This window comes from Gopherus flavomarginatus, chromosome 1 (assembly GCF_025201925.1).
Source record: "Gopherus flavomarginatus isolate rGopFla2 chromosome 1, rGopFla2.mat.asm, whole genome shotgun sequence".
Taxonomy (NCBI): Eukaryota; Metazoa; Chordata; order Testudines; family Testudinidae; genus Gopherus; species Gopherus flavomarginatus.
This window is the reverse complement of record NC_066617.1, coordinates 348923592-348943624: the sequence shown is the minus strand read 5'-3', so window position 1 is coordinate 348943624 and position 20033 is coordinate 348923592. Positions and strand designations below refer to the sequence as shown.

General features: G+C 43.7%; 1 long non-coding RNA gene across 1 annotated transcript; it reads left to right on the top strand.

Annotated features, from left to right (window-relative positions):
• Positions 1-16046: 16046 nt before the first annotated feature.
• LOC127046104 (uncharacterized) lies at positions 16047-19200 on the top strand. The gene is made up of 2 exons (XR_007772966.1): positions 16047-16155; positions 18951-19200. It is a non-coding gene; the product is annotated as an uncharacterized LOC127046104 (long non-coding RNA).
• Positions 19201-20033: the final 833 nt, after the last annotated feature.

Here is a 20033-nt window from a genome sequence, read left to right as displayed (position 1 = left end):
CACTACCCCACCAGTTCAGACTGTGTATACAGTGATTGTGACTCCCAAAGTGTCACTACAGTAATTCTACATAAAAAGCTTAGATATATGAAGCTCTCTCTGCAGCCATATTTCCCCCACACCTAGGAGGATTTTTAGGACTTGAAACAAGGTCCACAGCACTATCACATTGCTACCAAGCAGCCTGGGCACATCAGTGCACCATATGTTCTGGGAGATCAATCATTGCAGGAAGTGCTGCCCATGGTAGAAGTGACCAGCAGCCCCTCCCACTGATGTCTATTTGGCCCAGATCTACTATTTAGGCCTGGAGAGAGAACCAGGAAGTCATCTGTGCAACAAGGCAGATCCCTGACCTGCTCCTGAGACAGACCCCACCTTGTTCCTGGTTTCTGTTTCCTCACCCTGTTCCTGGGACCTTGCTCCTGGTTCCTGCCTCTTCACCCTGCTCTCTGGTTGCTGGCTATTCACTCTGCCTTAACCCTTGGCTACAGCCCCTGACTATTGATTCTGGCCTGACTCTTGGCTCCAGTTAGTAGCTATTGACCTTGGTGTGACCCTTGGCTCTGGACCCCACCTACCGACTCTGGGTCAACACCTCAGGCCTAACTGCTTACAGCTCTAACCATTGAACATGACCGCCTATGGCCCAGTTCTTGACATCCACCATTCACTAATAGATTGTGGTGGAGAGACCTTTCCCCTCTGGAGCTTTTCTATGGCTAGCTAAGTATGCTGATGAAGCAGCTCTGTGCCTGTCCTTCCACCCACTCACCAACAAATGGGAGCAGAGAAACCCTTACCCTCTTGAGCTTCAGGCCACAGGACTAATGTAGAAATCTTGCCATCTGCAAAGCACCAAAAATGTAATGTTGAATTTTGTCTCTTCCTCATTCTTACCTATCTTATGCACACAAGTGTTCTGGTTCATGAATTAAAAAAAAAATAAAAATTTACATTTAAAATAACGGAAATCTTGCCCCCATGTGCATGCATATTCAGCAGAAGAGAAAAACCCAACAGCATGGTATTACTGAAATTCAATATGTTCCACTATAATAAAAAAAAATCAAAAGGAAGTACAGGCCAAGTATAGTTAAACATGCTGATTCAGTTTTTAACACTGACGGTTAATTCATTATCCAAGAGAAGATACCAGTCGCTCTCCAAAAATCTTTGATCATCTGTTAGCAGCATGCATCATTAAAGGATGAACATGCTATAGTATCATCAGGAAATGCAAATAGCTATGCTTAATGGACCAAAACTACACTTGATAGGTTAGACACAGCATCCAGAGTGCTGGGAACGATATCACTATGACACCGAAGAAGTACCCTTTTATACAAAGGACAGGTTGTATGCAAGAGTTACTGCTATTTTTAGCGATACAGCCGCCCTAGGGTGGACACAGTTGTACTGATATAAATGTGATTGGATTGGTATTTATGTTCTTATACAAGTATAGCTGATTCCTGAACAGGAAGGGAAATAAGCTGGACAGATACAAAGCACCTTTGTATCGGTATAACTGTGTTTACACAAGAGGAACTCTCTCACTAATAGAGAAATAAATAAATATCACACCCTTAATTAACATAGTTATACCGGTGGAAAAAGACCAGACCAAAAAGAGATACATAAAGGATAATATAGAGCACAAAAATAGAGAATATGTGACATTTAGGAATCAAATATGACATAGGCTCAGGATAAGGAAACCTTAACTCTTGGCTGTTGTGTCCTTTCCTTGTTCTCCTTCTGGCCAGGACCTGGGATGAAGGGTGGACCAGAAGGTATAGACTAGGAGCCAGAAAGCCACAAAATTTTAATATTTTGGGCTTGGGGCCACACACTCTGCTAGGATCAAAAACATGTGTCTTTACTTTTCTGCTGCTTATGCTGGAAAGAAGCACAGTTAAGTATTGATTGATCCATTGGCATTACTCTACACTTTTGCTCTCAGATAGTTTGGTTAGAAAGACATTCCAGTGGGAGTCTTTCCTTGAGTTAGCACTTTGGATTGGGTCCCACATGTTCATCCAAAAAAGAAAACCCACAGGAAAAACAGTGGCGTGGACGCATGGAAGAGGAAAGTATCTGCAAGGAATTATTTCCTCTGTGTTCATCCTATACCACTATTGTTCTCTCTTCCCCCATTTCACAAAAGACATGCCATGCAGAAAAAGGGTCAGTGTTCTGCATCAAAACGGGGGTTGACTGGTAGATAAAAGTCTGAGGAAAAGCTCAAGCTGGCACTGACGTCTATTGAATGCTCTCTTGGTATGTCTACACAGCAGCTGGGAGGCATGATTCACAGCTCAGGTAGACATACACATACTAGCTCTGCTAAGCTACCGTGCTAAAAATAGCAGTGTGGCTGTGGTGGCATGGCCAGCAGCTTGGGCAACCTTCCTGAGTACAGTCCCCCCAATCCCCAGGGCACATACGTGGGCAGCTAGATCAAACCAATGCCTATGCTGCCGTGGCCACACTGCTATTTTTAGCATGCTAGTTCAAGTAGAATTAGTGCATATACATGGACCCAAGCTGGAAATTACACCTGCAGTTGTTGTGTAGACATACCCTCTGACTCTTCTCTACAGCATCACAGAGCACAGCTAGAGATTGGTGACCAATAGCAGCTCGATTATTTGTGCAGTACAAGTGGGAATGGATTAATGCAGTGAGAGAATCCCTCCATGTTACTGGTTATGTTCCACAGGTTTGGGTAACCCTTCACTGTCTTACTAAGCCCTGTCCCTGGGTTTCATGGAACTGGGAGTTGTGGGATAGAAGATTCTGACTGTTGTACATTAGTTTCCCCTCTCATACTGTTTTGTGGGAAGAGAATCTGTGGGCCACAGAAATTTATACGTATAATTAGCAATTTACACTTTCCTAAGATCTATTTTTAATGACATTGAGCATTGTTCGCACACACAAAATCTTTCTGTGTAATAACAATAAATTGCCAGGTCTTTAAGTGTTGTACAAATGAAGACTGGAGGGAATCATTCCCTACGTTCAGTGAAGCAACTGCATAATTATAAGGAAAACCTCACATTAAAATGGATGTGCAAGGGACTACTCTAAACTGCAAAAAGTACAGGATAATTCCTGGGTAATGAATTAATCCACTGTTAGAGGGAACAAGCAGGCAGCTTTTTGCTTGGCAGATAATATAGTGGTCCACCACATCTACTATAGCTAAGGAAATTTTGGCTGCATAATTAAGAGGTAGTCACTGTGAGCTGAGATCCCTCAGAAGTTTTAAATTGTGCACCCTTTAAGTCCAATGGTGGAATCTCCTCAGCGGTAGTCGCTAAGCAAAATATTATTTGTATTATGGGACCCCATTATCTGTGGCCATACAAACACAGAGCAAAACACAAAGCACATACTGCTAAACAGACAAGGGGATGGGAGGGGAAACAGAGAGAAAGGCTAAGTGACTTGACCAGAGTCACACTGCAGGTCCATGATAGAGTATTAAAAATTCTACAGGCCAAATTAGCCCCTTAGTGACACCCGTGGAACCCCAGTGCCTATACACAGATGTAACCGAAGCTCAGTACAGTAGAACCTCAGAGTTACGAACACCTCGGGAAGGGAGATTGTTCGTAGCTCTGAAATGTTTGTAACTCTGAACAAACCGTTATGATTGTTCTTTCAAAAGTTTACAACTGAACATTGACTTAATACAGCTTCTTTACTATGCAGAAGAAAAATACTGCTTTTAACCATCTTAATTTAAATGAAACAAGCACAGAGGCTATTTCCTTACCTTGTCAATTTTTTTTTTAACTTTCCCTTTGTCTTTTTAGTGGTTTACGTTTAACACAGTACTGTACAAGATTTATTTATTTATTTATTGGGGGGCCGGGGGAGTGTCTCTGCTGCCTGATTGCAGGCTTCTGCTTCCAAATGAGGTGTGTGGTTACCTGGACAGTTCATAACTCTGGTGTTTCACCGAACATAATTCTCTTGATGTACAAGAAGAGAAGAGACTACTGCTCACTGTCCAGAATCTGTTTTGGCTCAGGAAATTTAAAAAGTGAAAGAGCAGGCAAATAGAGGGCACAGATCTACCAGGAATGAGACTGGCGTCACTTTTCATAGGGGATTTTTCTACAAAAGAGTTTTTCCTTGGAATATGCCGTTTTGTCAGAAATTAAACTTTTCACAAGGAACGATTGGTTTAGACAAATGCTTTGTCAGGAGAGGTCTCGGATCCAGGATGGAATTTCTGGCCAGAGAAAACCCTGGCCCTATTCCAGAACACCCAACAGCCTGATGGGTGGGACTGGCCCAGGGCCGGCCTTAGGATTTATGGTGCCCTAGGCGAGATTATTAAACTGGTGCCCCTGTGCCTGATCTGCTCTTAGCAACACAAACATAAGCTTATAGTATTGGAAAACTTGCCACATTCACATTATTAAAACCAGTTTAACTTAATTAAGCACACTGTAATGCTGATGGACTAGCACTAAAGAAGCAGCACTATAGAAAAAATTCTGATATGACAGAATGATGCAAATAATATATATTTTTTTAATTTATCAAAATTTTATTGGAAATTTATATGAAGAGGTATTGAAACAAAGATTTGTTTTTAATTAAAAGCAATCTCTCTGGCTTTTTTGGCTGCAAAATCAGTAATAATGTCATCGTATGACAAAGACAAAGTCGTGTCTTGTTCGATCGCAAGAATAGCAAGACCAGTCAAGCGTTCCTGACTCATTGTAGAGCGGAGATAGTTTTTAATGAGCTTTAGTTTTGAGAAACTCCGTTCTCCTGATGCTTCTGTTACAGGAATTGTCAGTAGAATACGAGTGGCAATGTACACGTTAGGATATATGTCAACAAGTTTGCGGGTATGAATAAACTGTACAATGTCCATCACCGATTTTGCATGTGGCAACATTGATGACAGTGTACTCAATTTTTCGTACAGTTCAAGTCCATTTAAATCAAAACTATCACCGTGCTTCAGGAGGCTCTCTAGATTCTTGCACTTTGTCATTAGTTGCTCTTGTTTTCCTATTTTGTTGAATTTAGTTATGTCATACAAAAATCCAAACTGTTCATGGTGTACTTGCAAGGTATTAAACCTTTCATCAACAGCAGATACTGCTTTATCCATCACAACATTAAAAAATTCAACCTCAAATTTCTTTTCTGGATCGTCTATGGGCATGATCTGCTGTACAGATTCTTCACAAAGAAGTGTCCCTGGCCTTTTTAACTCATATTAACTATGTATTTACTTTATGAAAGTTGGAGAAAACATTGTGAAAACGTAAAACATTGGCTGCCCAACTTCTGGGCTGGCAAAAGTTATACTGACTCACAGGGAAAAAAAAAGCAGGAGAATCTTAGTACAACATATGGTCACTCTATACCAGGGGTCGGCAACCTTTCAGAAGTGGTGTGCCAAGTTCACTGTAATTTAAGGTTTCTCGTGCCAGTGATACATTTTAATGTTTGTAGAAGGTTTCTCTCTATGTCTATATTATATAAATAAACTATTGTTATTATCTGAGGTCTTGGCCACCGGTCCTGCTCAGGCCACTGCCAGCTGAGTAAATGAAACCCCAAACCGGCAGCGGGCTGGTGGCTGGAACCCTAGACAAGGATCCCAGGCCTGCTCAGCCCGCTGCTGGTCTGGGGTTCTGACCACCAACTCCTGCCAGCCAGGATCCTGGCCGCCAACCCCCCCTCAACCCACTACCAGCCTGGGATTCTGCTCACCCAGGCTGGCAGGAGGCAGAGTGGGGCTGGCGGCTGAGCTCCTGACTGGCAAGGGGCCGGCAGCCGGAAACCCGGAGTAGCACTAGGCTGAGTGCTGCTGGCACCCCAGACTGGCAGCAGACTGAGCCACTCAACCCCCCACCAGCCCTGCTCAGCCCACCGCCAGCCCGCTCAGCCCGCCACCAGCCCACTCAGCCCACTGCCGGCTGAGTGAATGGAACCCCAGGCTGACAGCAGGTTGAGTGGTTCAACTGGCCTGCTCAGCCCACTGCCAGCCTGGGATTCCTTGGGGGTCCCCAGGCCAGCAGCAGGTGCTGAGTGGGGCCAATGGTTGGTATCCCAGTTGGCAGTAGGGCAGCAGCCGGAACCCCCGAGCAGTGATGGGCTGAGCCGCTCAGCCTGCTGCTGCATAGCATCAGAAATCAGCTCACCTGCCACCTTTGACACGTGTGCCATAGGTTGCCGAACCCTGCTTTATACACTAGTAAGGAGATGAGCATATTACAGTCGTTGGAGGGCTCTTATCAGGAGTAACAGCTATAGGAAAGTCAGTCAACATTTTTTGTTTCTCTGATGAAAACTGACCTCAAACCAAACCTGCCTCAAACCAAACCTGTCATTAATAATTGTCAACAACTTAATTTTCTGTTTTTGGCTAAGATATTGATTTAAAAAAAAAACATTGAAATTGGATTCAGGATTGTTATTTGGGGCTTTGTCTTATATAGGCACCAATTACCCCCACCTAGAGTGACCAGACAGAAAGTGTGTAAAATCAGGACAGGGATGGGTGGGGGTGGGGGGGTAAAAGGAGCCTGTATAAGAAAAAGACCCCAAAATTGGGACTGTCCCTATAAAAAAGGGATATCTGCTCACCCTACCCCTATCCTGATTTTTCACACATCTGGCTAACCCCAGCCAAACCCTGTGTGACATTCCAATTCTGGCTGCCTGCCCAGGAAGTGAGTTACTTTCACTTTCATTCCTCAGCAGGCAGCCAGCCTCCCCTCCCCCCACCTACCCCCAGCACCTCACCCAACCCAGCCATGACGGAGGGGAGGGAGGAGAGAGAGAGGGGTGCTCCTGGGGAGGAGGGAGAAAGGAGGGGGTGCTCCGTGGGGCAGGGGGAGAAGAATGGATGTTATGGGAGACAACAAAGGATACTGGTTCCAGAGCCACAGCCTCACCTGACCTCAGCTGGGGGGAAAGAGTCACACTCACAGGTGAGCTCCTTTCCCAACCCCCACCCCCTCCCCTTCCCAGAGACCCCAGCAGCCAATCCCATTCCTCAGACTGTGCTGCATTCGGCTCTCTCTAGGACCCAGCAGCCCTGCTTCTACACTGTCTGGGCTGCCTGCAGAGTGGTGCCCTCAGGGAGAGTGAGGCCCTACGCGGCTGCCTATTCTGCCTATGCCTAAGGACGGCCCTGGACTGGCCTAGCCAAGGGCGACTGCTCTCCCTGTGCCATCCTGCCACACCTGCAGTCAGCTGGAGCCCCCTTGTTCTAAAAGAGAGGGGGCATCTGGCAGGGCTTTCTCTGTGAGGACTCCAAAACTCTGCAACTTGCACCTCTGCTTAGTCTGAAATAGCCCACATTTGGTGACTTTCTGGGCACTCTGTGAAAGATATCTGTATGGTAGGATCTCTGGAGAAGACTAAGCCCACGTCCAGACTAACCCGCGGCATCGGCGGGTTAAAATCGATTGCTCGGGGATCGATATATTGCGTCTAGTCTGGACGCGATATATCGATCCCTGAGCGCGCTTACATCGATTCCGGAACTCCATCAACCTGAATGGAGTTCCGGAATCGACACGGAGAGCCGCGGACATCGATGCCGCGCCGTCTGGACGGGTGAGTACCTCGATTTTAGAAATTCGACTTCAGCTACGTTATTCACGTAGCTGAAGTTGCGTATCTAAAATCGATTTTAATACCCTAGTCTGGACGTGGCCTGAGGGTGTACTTCTGAGATAACAAAAAGGGGGTAAGTGACTGGCTGAGTTCCTGTGGAACGGATTTTAATGCTGCTGGGACTAAATGTAAATACATTCATTGTATGTTAAGGCACATAGATTTAAAATAACTTGCCCCTCCAGGGCTGTAAGTAAATAAAAATAAATACATACCACTGCATTATGGACTGACTTAAAACCCATAGAAAAGAGCCTTATTCACTACCCTTTTACTCCATTTTTGCACTAGAGTCACTCTGTTGATCTCACTGGAATAACACAGTGGCAAATCATGGCAGGTGTTCTCATCTAATATTACTGTTAGCCTGAACAAATGCCATCATAACGACAAAACATGCCATATAGCATAGACTCTGCATAACAGACAGTAGCTTGAAAATCCAACTCCATAACTTAATGCACAGCTCTTGCCTTGAGTTTCAGTCACTTCCTTTCTGAGGTTCAAACACAGTAGATACCATTTCTAACCTGAATCTCTCCGGACAAGGTGAAACACAAATCCATTTCTCAACTATGTTCCCTGGTTTGTTAATGCTGCAGCTGAAGCTGCATTGAAAGAACAACTGTAAACATAGAATTAGGTTGTGAAGGATTTTGGATTTACAAACAGTGGCATATGGTGTGAACCAAACCAAATAGTTAAGTGCTCTCTTCATTCAAGAGATCCATTGGCAGCTATTTCACATGGGGAGAAGAGACTCAAGCCATGTCAACTAATTAAGTCTCTAAAGAAAATCTTTTCCTTGGCAAGTTTCCTGTTTTTAATTCACACTGCAGCAGTGACAAATTTTTGAATGGCACCTCCAACTCCCCAAATGCCTTTTCCTCTTTTCCCCTTCCTTGTCCATTTTCTGCTGACTGCTCTGGCACAAACAAGCATCTCAGGTTTACTATAGTGTAGATTAGTAAAACAAGCCATTCACACAAGGAATTACAAGATCTAGTAGCATGTATCAAAACATTGCTAGAATCATTTTGCTTAGGCAAATAGGCCATTGTTGATAAGGGAACAATTCTCTCTCAGCTCATATCTGATCCAAAATCTATATACTGAACTCACTGTCATCTCTGTCAGCTTACTGAAAGAAGATGTCAGTGTTTTCATACCAATTCATAAAACATTTTAAACCTAATAAAAATATCCAATGGTAACACTCTGCTAAGACTTCCTGTTGCTGAGGGACACAGCTTCAGTTAAATATAACTGCAGCAAATAGTAGCAGACTCTTTGGAAGGAATGCTGGAAGGGGAGAGGTCATTAATGAAAGATCTACAACAACAGACTACAGCCAGATCAAAGAACAAACCTGCTCCCTACAGTGTGGGGAAGAAAAGGTTTTTCATGCTTGAGCTGCAAGCTCTTTCTACCTGACTTTAACCAAGCAAACAATGGCAACAGCACAACATTGTGACCCAAAGATGTCAGATTTCAAATGAAGAAAGTCCAATTACAGAATGAACAGTTCGTAGGAGGGTACCCCATTAAGAGACTTTCCCTCCTTCTTCCTTGTCAGTTTGTTGTTCTGTGCACTCAAGCATGCAACATCCTCCTAAACATTCCTCTACACATTTTTTCAATAGGTCAAGAAATAATTCTCAAAGGAAATGATCCTTCGTTAGGAATCATAATCTCAGTCTGGTGATCAGAGTTGGCACTTGAAATCAGAGACTGGATCAGACCTAAGAAAAACTTTACATTTACCAACGATTAGACTGGTGCAATTTATAGAGGATAGAACAGGAGATGTCATGCCAAATCCTATTCATCAACAGCATTGTTGCTTCTTACACCAGCAGAGAATGTAGCTGTTGGAATGCAGAGACTGTTGGGTCTCGCCACAGACTTGTGTGACCTTGGCCATGACATTTATTTTCCCTGTGCCTCAGTCGTTTGGCAAGAGTTCTGGGAGGTTTAATTAATTATTATGAAATTCTTTTTGAGATGCCTGCATGAAAAATGCAGCAGATTGTTATTACAACCATTTCACTTCATATTTGCGATATACAGCTCTATTCTTTTATTGACCTCACTAAATATTCAGGTCTAATTTTTTTTTTTAGACATAACTAGCGGTTTGTGTTGACTCAGTTTCTGAGCATCCAGGAAGGAACATCTTAAGGGACTCTGACTTTCAGAGAGTGCTGAGCACCTGCCCTCTGGAATCAGGACTCTTACAGTGGTCAAGTTGGGCACCCAAGAAACTGAGAATCCCCCCAAAAAATAACTAGTTGCTTTTGAAAATATAGGTCTAATACCTGGAAATCTGTTAAATGTCAGATGCCATTTCTCTTATTTCCTTTACCTGCAGTTCTTTTTAAAGAGTTTTTTTTTTAAGAGGGTGGTTAGGAAAGAAAAATAAAGGATGTGGAAGGGATTTGGAGACATTGGACCAAACTGAAACATGTTCTAAGCACTTTAACCAGTTCTAAATGTGCCCCCTGAGAGGAAGCATAAGGAGAAAAGATACACACACTGAGCAGAGCTGATTGGTGTTGTTCCCTCCTTCCGCCCCCGCCCCCGGCGAAGTTTTTGAAGGAAGCTACTTGCTCATTTTGTTCAATTTTTTCCCCTCAATGAAAAGAAGCGTAAGATGAACTAAAAAAATCTCTTTCCCTTTTGAAGAATTTTTTTGTTTTGAATTCCCTGTCCCCTGCAATTCCTACAGTTTTACATTCACTCTTCCTTTTCCAGGGCAGGGGGGAGGAAGGAGAAGGAAAAAGTACAGGTGTTTTTGTCTCCCCTTTTTCTAGTGGGGAAGAGAAGAGGGGAAAGTAAAGCTATGTCCCACTAGGCACTCTACACATGTCTAGGAGTGCAGTTATCCCCCCTATTGTTCACACTCAGTCCCCTGAAGCACATCTCAGTGTGAGCAGATGTCATACTAGCTAGCTCACTGAAGTATGGATAAAGGCACTTGTTAGCTGTGGCTGGCCCCATATCTGTCCCACTTTGCTGTGTGGCTCGGGGAGAGGAGTGGATACCTGGTCTCAAGTTTCAGTAGCTCTCCATTCCCATTGCCACAATGTACTGTATCCATTTCTTCCTGACCCTCAGACAACCTATAAAGATCCCTTCCCCTGTATGTGTTGGTAGTTGTGTGCTGCACTGACCATATCTCACTAGCATTCTGCTGCAGCCTGGAAATTTCACTAGGATAGATGAAAAAGGCTACAGCTCTGAGGGCAGCTAGCTAGCCCCCAGAGCATACCTGAGTTTCAGTAAATGTCTGGGTAGAGTACAGCATCCTGCATGATTTTAGCTGCAGCAGCAGGAACATCCACATGTATACCATGAGACTGAGGGAAACTGGAGGAGTCGGGCATTCACCAGACTGCTGATCAGTGCAGGGAATGGATAAAGCACCTAAGGAAATCCCATGACGCTACCACTCGGTCCAGGAGGGATCCTGCCACATGCCTGTTCTATGAGAAACTGGACCATGTGCTCTCACAGGCCCCCAGTACTGAGCCTCACTATCCCCTGCTGAACCCAGCTGGACTGACCATCCGACAGGACTGTAACGAGGGCAAGGGTGAAGATGAAGCGGGGAACATCAAACTCCTGGAAGGTGAGGAAGAGGTGATTCTTCCCAGAGGTGCAGGTTGAAAAAGCCCTCAGTGAGACCCCTGAAAAGGGACTGGTATCTTGACAGGGACCAGAGCCCCACATTGGTAAATTAGAACAGCCTATCTCCGCCCTGCCCCCAAACTCCTGCCTTGTGTCAGTGGCAAATTTCAACTTTTTTAAACCAAGGGCATTTGAATGTATGTGCACATTTTTTCCTCCCTGGATCATAGGCCATGCATTGCTCTGTGTCTCTGTGTGTGTGCAGTACAGGGCTGAAGCCACTCCACTGTCTCACCCCATGTCCCTACAAACCTCCTCCAACGTTCCCCCTCCAGTCATCCCCTGCTACACCCGGACCCAAAATGGTCCTCCAGCAAGACAGGTTTCTCAAACATTTCTGAAGAACCGCAATTACAGGATATGTGGCTTGCCTTGCAGACCGCATCATGTAAACACTTTGGAAAGGAAAAAAACAACAAGAACAGTATGACTCTGTATCTGTCCGTTTCTCAGACACCTGTCAGGCAGCAAGAGTCTCAGGTGCATGGCTTAGGTCTGGACCTTTAGAGCTGGCTGAGGGAAAGATTTCCACTGCAATTCTGGATCACAGGAAAGTTAGTAAAGTAGCAATGTCTCATCCTTCTGTTCCCTCTCCTTCCTGGCAGCCAGGCAGGCTTCTGGGGCCAAGTGGAGAAGGGGAGGTATAGTCCAATTTCACAGTGGAACAGAAACCTGTGTTTAAAGCTGTCTGAGGGGAAGTTTTGCAGTGCTATACTAACTGTCCTGGGACCCAGAAAATTTGCTGGCTATCATGCCTTTCCTCCCCATTTTTTACAGTGGTCAGTCAGGCACCCAGGCAGGGATCTCAGGGATGGGTGGGGGATGTGTGTAGGTCAAGTCCCCTCTTGGATGAAAGCTCCCCATGCTAGTGTAACCACAAACCTTCGGGTGTGGTGTTCTGTCCCAACTAGTGGCACTGAGATCACTTAGATCACTCATCAAAACTCTCCATTCATTAATATGTAGTGAGGGGACCATTCTCACAAACATCTTCCTGGCATAGATTGAAGGATCCCCACTACAGGATTGAACAGCCACTTCTGTTTTCCATTCAGGTACTTGAAATAACACTTCATCTTCCAAAGGTAGACCAGCCTTATAGGGAAAATATATAACTGATAACAGAGCCACAGGAAGGAATTACCATCCTCCACCCCTCACCCCAGCTCCACCACTCCCTGATGATATGGTGACCATTTAAATTTGTTAACAATTCAATGTGATTGTATCTCATGAGCAGCCACAGCATTCTAAGGACCAGGCCACAGATTGTGGAGATAGGTTGCATTCTTTAAATGTTTAAAGGCATCAAAATCATGGCTTTCTAAAGCAAAGTTATGTTATGTTAACATAAGAGTGGCCATACTGGGTCAGACCAAAGGTCCATCTAGCTCAGTATCCTGTCTTCCAAGAGTGGCCAATGCCAGGTGCCCAGAGGGAAAGAATGGAACAGCTTCTGGCAAAAAAAACAAAACAAAACAAAACAAAACGGTTCTTAGATTGTTGGAGAAAGTCCTTAGATTTACCCAAGGCCCAAAATGTAATGTTCTCTTTCTTATTCAATTGGGATTACCTTCAACTCCTGAGAGTGAAACCATCCCACCAAGAGGGCAGAAGCAGAACCCCAGAAAAGGCAGAAGATGACATAGAAGGACCATGTTTGCCACGATAGAGCAGAGAAATCAGGAGTGGTTTGAATTCCTGAGGGCAAGAAGAGCAGGTTCTGCAGCAGAAGAAGAGGTTTGTGGACCTGGAAGAGGAGAGGCCGCATACTGAATGGGAACATACTTTTATGTAATGCTAATGGGACTGGCGTGCAACACAGTGCAGTATCTGCCCGCTAAGGCCCCAGGACCAGCTCCTGAGTCTCTACTTCCTCCTCCTTCATTTGCAGGCCATGTTGCAGCTACACTGGTAGCTCTGCAACCAAACAGCCCCCTGACCAGGCAGGAGGACAACGATGGGCCTGCAGATGTGCTAGGAAATCCACAATTACCAGCCTGTGCAGTGCCTTTTCAGAGAAACCCCTGTGTGGCTCTCAGAGCCATCCTGCCTCACCATTCTCCCAAATGAGTAGGAGGTTAACTATTCAAAGAGATTAAAATTTCAGTGCAATTCTCATTTGATATTTTTCTCCTTTGGAAACAAAGCAACATAAAAGTTTTCAAATTCTTGACTTCTGACACAGTGTACAGAAAACTGTCTGTGAAATTGTTTTGGTTTTTTAATATGCTGCCTTGAGAAATATTTTGCTGCCACTGGGAGATCTGTGTGTTTGTGTGGTACTGTGATATCCTCTGCCTATTAAAATTGAGTTGCACACAGAGGTTCTTCTACTTGTTCGTATTAAACTTTTTTTTTCATAAACGCACACATTTGATCATCTACCTCACTGTTTAAGTCAAATTTATTTCACTGCGTGTGGCTTTTCTGTCCTGTGTAGGTGAACCGATGTCCTTGGTGGTAGAATGAGACTCATGTTTTCTACCCTACGTCATTGAATGGTGTAGAAAATTTTGCTGGGATGACTGTGGAAATCTCCCCCAAAGTTCAAAAATATCTTAGGGCTTGTACACGCTAGCACTTGCTTTGTGTGGCAGAGCTCTGACCTTGCCCCCCGTGGGTCCTGTGCTTCTAGGCAGTTTATGCTAGTCTCAGTGGCTCACTGTGACCCTCTCTCTCTAGGGCCAGGGTTACAGTCTACTGAGCCCTTTTCATCATAGGCCAGCAAGGAGGTTGGTGAGAGAACTCCCACAGTCTCTGTTGTCCCTAGGGGCTTATTTCAGAACAGTTATCCTCCTGTCCTGACAAGGGCCTGACTTCCCTTCTCAGGAGATATATCTGTAGTGGTGGGTTGGGGGGAACCCAGGCCAGCCCTCTACTCCGGGTTCTGGCCCAGGGACCCTAATGGTAGCAGCTGTTGGCAGCCAACCTTTCACTGCCAGAGTTGCTACATCTCCCTGGGCCACTTCCCCACAGCTGTCCTGCTTCTCCCTTCTTCAGCCTTACCTTAGGGCTTCCTTACCAATGGTTTGAGGGTGTCTTCATTAACCAGCCCTTCAGCCACACTTCCTCTCCCCTGCCTGACTGGAGTGAGCCCTTTTTATAGTATCAGCAGGGCCTTAATTAGAGTCAGGTGGTCATATTAGCTTAATGGCCTCATTTGACTCTTTGCAGGTTAATTAGAGTCAGGTGTTCTCATTAGCCTGGAGCAGCCCCTGCTCTGGTCAGTCAGGGAACAGAAAACTGTTAATCCAGTGGCCAGTATATCTGCCTTCTGCTATTCTGCCGTACCCAGCTGGCCTGGGTCTATCACATTTGGTATAACTTAAGTCACTCAGAGGTATGAAAAAGCCAGCCAGTGACGTAAGTTACACCGACCTAGTGTAGCACTAATAGCGCTACAGCGACGCAGCTACAGCAGTATAGCTGCACTACTGTAGTGATTCTAGTGTAGAGTAGCCCTTAGTGATACACATCAGGGATGGGGAAAGTTGTGGGTATGTTTTCGGTGCTGGAACACATCCTGCTTTTCATCAGAGTTGATGTCCGCCAGCAACTGTACAGAGATTGCAAATCAAAATGTCCTGAGCCTACTTGTCATGGAAATACTCACCTTTACCTTCACAGATGTTGTGCAGTGCTAAACACATATAAACTGAGCTCTCCACATTGCCTACAAACCCTGCTGGATGCCAATGCCAATGAGACTTGAGCCTGCCAAATGTACACTCCACCACCATCCTGCAGCCACTGAAGTTGAAAGAGAATTTTCTTTTTCCAGTACTACCAACGCAGAGGTATGGTTTCATGAGTGAGTAAGCAGGGCATAATAAAAAACAAAAGTTGGCACAGCTACCCCTTTCATCACAATATCATCTCCGGGGAGTAAAGTCCCTGCTTCACCCTTCAAGTACACACTGATCCCCTCCACACCCTGGCTTTCCTGTTCTCCTAACAGGTATTCAGGAATCTCTCCACCAAACCTTGCAGAATGATGGTAATGAAGCCTTCGTGGTTCACATGCTCACAGTCATGACTGGGACCAGGGTGGTCAGACCAGGAGTCAGGGGTCAGGCCATGTCAGATACCTGGAGGTTAGAGTCCAAGACAGGCCAGAGGGCAAACAGTGTCAGGCATCAGGAGGCAGACAGGGTCAGGTTACCAGGAGATCAGGGCTAGGCACCAGGTTACAGACAACAATCAAAGGGCAAAACCAAGGACAAAGCAGGGTCAGAAGCCAGAGTCTAAGATCTATTGTAGCAAAACGCTTCAGTAATTTACTTACCGTCTTGATGAATTTTAAATGATTTAGGGAATTTTATTTTTACCACTCTATAGATCACTTGCTTCCTTTTAATAGACCAGGATCCTTCTGCTTTTGTTGCTATATCCAAAAGATCATTGTTGAGCATATCTGAGTTGTTCACTTTTATTTGTTCATATAGAGAAGAAATGGTGTCTGTGTTTAATAGAAGATTCTAACTTTTCCCAGGTCCTTTTGGTTTCTGATCCCTTAATGTTTGATTTTTTCCTGTCTCCCCAATTTAGCAGGCCTGCTTAAATCTGCTGAAAACTGACTGGTGGCCCTTGAAATGGAATTGGGTACTCATGAAATGGATATAGTGGCTTTGTTTCTGGTGCAGCAATTCTTTCTCACATTGCCTATCCTTTTCATGCCGCAGTGTTGTCCATCATTTCTGAGCTCCAGTAATTCCAGTTTTCTGAGTAGAAGGCAAGGTGTGGAGAAAATCTGACCAGTGCTAATAATGGCTAATCCCTGCAGACCTAACAGAGGTAAAATCCCCATTGGAAACCTGATGATGTCAGTGTGGAAGCTAAAATTAGTGTAACTGCTAATATTGCCATTACTCATGGAAGTGTCTCACAGGCTCTTTATCAGCAAGTGTTTATGGGCTAGATTTTCAGATGGAATAAATCAGCATAACACCACTGAGGTTAATGAACCTAAGGTGATTTCTACAGCTGATGATCTGGCTCCATGCACTTATCTGCTGTTGTTATGTTCTGAGTGCTAATCAGAAAACTACATGAGTGCAGTGTGATCAAGAGAGTACATAGTGGGAAAAATAATTCAAGAAAGAATGGGAAAGAAGGCCACTATCCTTAGGCCAAATAAAGTGAGCAGTAAGGAGGATTGGAATCTTTCTTCCACTCCTTTTACATATAACCGGATATGCGCAGTAACCATTTTTTCTTTCTTTTTTCCTTGTATTCCTAGTTCTTCCAATAGTATCTTGAAGTCCATTTTAGTCATTACGTTCTCTTAGCACTAGATATAAAGTACAAATCTCAAATCTCTAAGTAATCTAGGATCCTAAATCCTATTTTCAGAAGTGACATAATCACTTAGGAACCTAAGGCCTCGTCCAGACTAGGGGAGGAAAATCGATCTTAGATACGCAACTTCAGCTACGTGAATAACGTAGCTGGAGTCGAATATCTAAGATCGAATTACTCACCCATCCAGACGGCGCGGGATCGATGTCCGCTGCTCTCCGTGTCGATTCCGGAACTCCGTTCGGGTTGATGGAGTTCCGGAATCGATGTAAGCGCGCTCGGGATCGATATATCGCGTCTAGACTAGACGCGATATATCGATCCCCAAGCAATCGATTTTAACCCGCCGATACGGCGGGGTAGTCTGGACGTGGGCTAAGTGTCATTGAAAATCAACGGGACCAAGTGTGTCTGAAGTGCCTGGGTCACTTCTGAAAAAGGGACATAGGCATTTTTGAAAGTTTGATCCATGGCAAATGCATTCAGAAAAATCATATGGTTTGCAGTACATCTAGGAGAAGTGTTCACAATCAGACAAACCTCATTGCACCTGTTTTCTGATTCCTGTGTCAAATCTCAGATGATGTACGTCAAACAGTTCATTAAAATTCCCAAACTTTCTGAGTGCACCTGGATCCAACACTGAGTGCATCTGGGCTCATTTATGATTTTGCATTAAATCAAGGGACACTTGGCAGTTTTGTTTGAGATCTTGATTTTGGATTTGAGATTATTTGAGCACCTCTGGCAGCATACAAAAGAGAGTTGGGTTGTAATTTTTAAACAGATGCTTCAAAAGAACTATTCATTCTATGGGCCATATTCTGCCCTCATTTATATCAAATGCGTATTCATAATGACTCCTTTGACTTTGTGTGGAGTAATTCCACTGCCCACTGGACTAAGCAAAAGCAAAAAAGGGGCGATATTTTATGATATTATGATACTATGATAGAAGAGCTATTATTAAAATCACCAAACATCTGCATACACTAATGCCCTGACTTGCAGATGTGCTGAGCACTCAGCTCCAGTTGAATTAAATGACAATGAAAGCTGCAGGTGCTCTGAAAATCAGGCTGTAAAATGTTGGAGGTTCTGCTAACATTACTCTACTGGAACACCACTCTCTTGGATTGATAATGAAATCACCAAACCCCAGGGAGGGAATCTGAGCCTTGTTATGTATGTGTGGCAAATCAGTTATTTCACTAATGTATTTAGAACAGATGATGTAATGACCATTCCTATTGTCACATCACCCATCAAGAAACCTGAAGCACCACATTAAAATAAAGCATTGCTCAAACATCTGTAGACTTTGTTTTAAGAAAAAAACAAACCATTTTCTGAAAGATTTGCCTAAGTGGCAGACCTTAATCTGTTTGGTTCTCAGAGATGGGATTTCTGGAGGCAAACTACCAAAGTGAAACACTAGTGTTTAGTGTTGTGAAGTAGTTGTGCAAGACCAGCAGGTGCATCTCTGGGCTGAATGTTATCGTTAGCCGCACCGCATATTTTTCTCAGTTCTCCACACTTTCAAAAAAGCTGACATCATAAATAAGCCCCATGTTGAAGAAATACCTATACTTTAAAATGAACGAAATCCCAAGTGTTCAGGTATTAGCTTAAACAAAATAATAAAAGGACTGCATTTTTAAAAGCTGATATGCAAACAGAAAGGCTTGTTCTTAGTGACGTCAGGAGGCAGGAACACTTGTGTTCCAAGTAGACCTGGGTGAATAATTAATTTTTCAGTTGAGTGGCAGTCCCAAAAAATTTGAAAAAAAATTGGTTTGGGCTGAACTGAAATTGAATTTTAAAAAATATTTGGTGAATCAGAAAAGTTCTTTTTGTGTCAGCTTTAGAACTGGGATTCAAACTGGCCTTTGCCAGAGTCCTGGTGCATGCCCTACTCCGGGACTAAGGACTATGAGTCATGGGGAGGGGGAGGTAGAGCAGCATCACTATTTTGTGAATGGTCAGAAATATATGTACCAAATTCATGAACAGTTTTGGATCAACCAAAACTGCATTTTTCAGTAAATTTACTATTTGTCTGAAACATTTCACCCAATTCTAGTTCAAAATCCTCACTCTGACTTCCTATGGACTTGGGCAAATCATTTCACTTTCATGCCTCCATTTTCCAGTCTGGAGAATGGGTATTGTAGTGTTTGCTTAGCTTCCTCACAGGGGAATTTTGAGGATTCATGATTTAAAACAAATCATATTAAAATATTTGTGGAGCTAACATGATATTTGACAATCATTTCTTTGTATTTCCATAGAACCACAAATGGCTACAAGCGATTTGAGAAATCACCAAGTCCAGCCCTGTGCACTGAGGCAGGACCAAGTAAACCTAGACCATCCTGATGGATGTTTGTCCAACATGTTCTTAAATACCTTTAACGATGAGGATTCCACAACATCCCTTGGAAGCATATTCCAGAGCTTAGCTATCCTTATAAATAGAAAGTTATTCCTAATGTCTAACCTAAATTTCATTTACTGCAAATTAAATTCATTAATTCTTGTCATACTTTCATTGCACATAGAGAACAATCGATCACTTTTCTCTTTATAACATCACTCAACATATTCAAAGACTGTTATCAGGTCCCCTCTGAGTCTCCTTTTCTCAAGACTAAAATGCTAGTTTATTTAACCTTTCCTCAGGTTTGCTAAAACCTTTATCGTTTTTGTAGCTTTCCTCTGGACTCTCTCCAATTTGTCCTCATCCGTTTTAAAGTGCAGTGGCCCAGAACTGGACACAATAATTTATCTGAAGCTTCACCACTGCCAAGTAGAGCTGGACCATTATCTCCTGTGTCTTATATACAACACTCCTGTTAATTCATCTCTTTTCTCTACCCTTGTCCATCTTGTATATTTACACAGTAAGCTCTTTGGGGCAGGGATCATCTCTCATTAGACATTTGCATAGTGCCTAGCACAATGGGATCATGATCTCAGTGAGGCTTCTAGACATTACTGTAATAATAAAGTAATCTAACTCAATATGCAAAACACATCTAACTCAGTACGCAAAAAAACCATATGTGGTATAATTAGAGAGCATCTGTCATTGTTTGGTCATTATATGCACTGCTGCTTTCCTCAAAATGCCCAGACTACGTTTTTAATCACTGAAAATATGAGTTTAAGATGTAAATGAACTCAAGTCAACTGTATGTTGCATTCATTACTTACCATATCATTACAAACCCTACATACCATCCTTCCACAGCTTTTGTCTAAAATCTAATCTAGACATAGACTAGAACCATGAAGTTCTGGATTGAACTAAATTGTAAGGTTCAAGACTGTCTAGATAGAGGGAGTTGGTTTGGACCATGCACTGTTTAAAA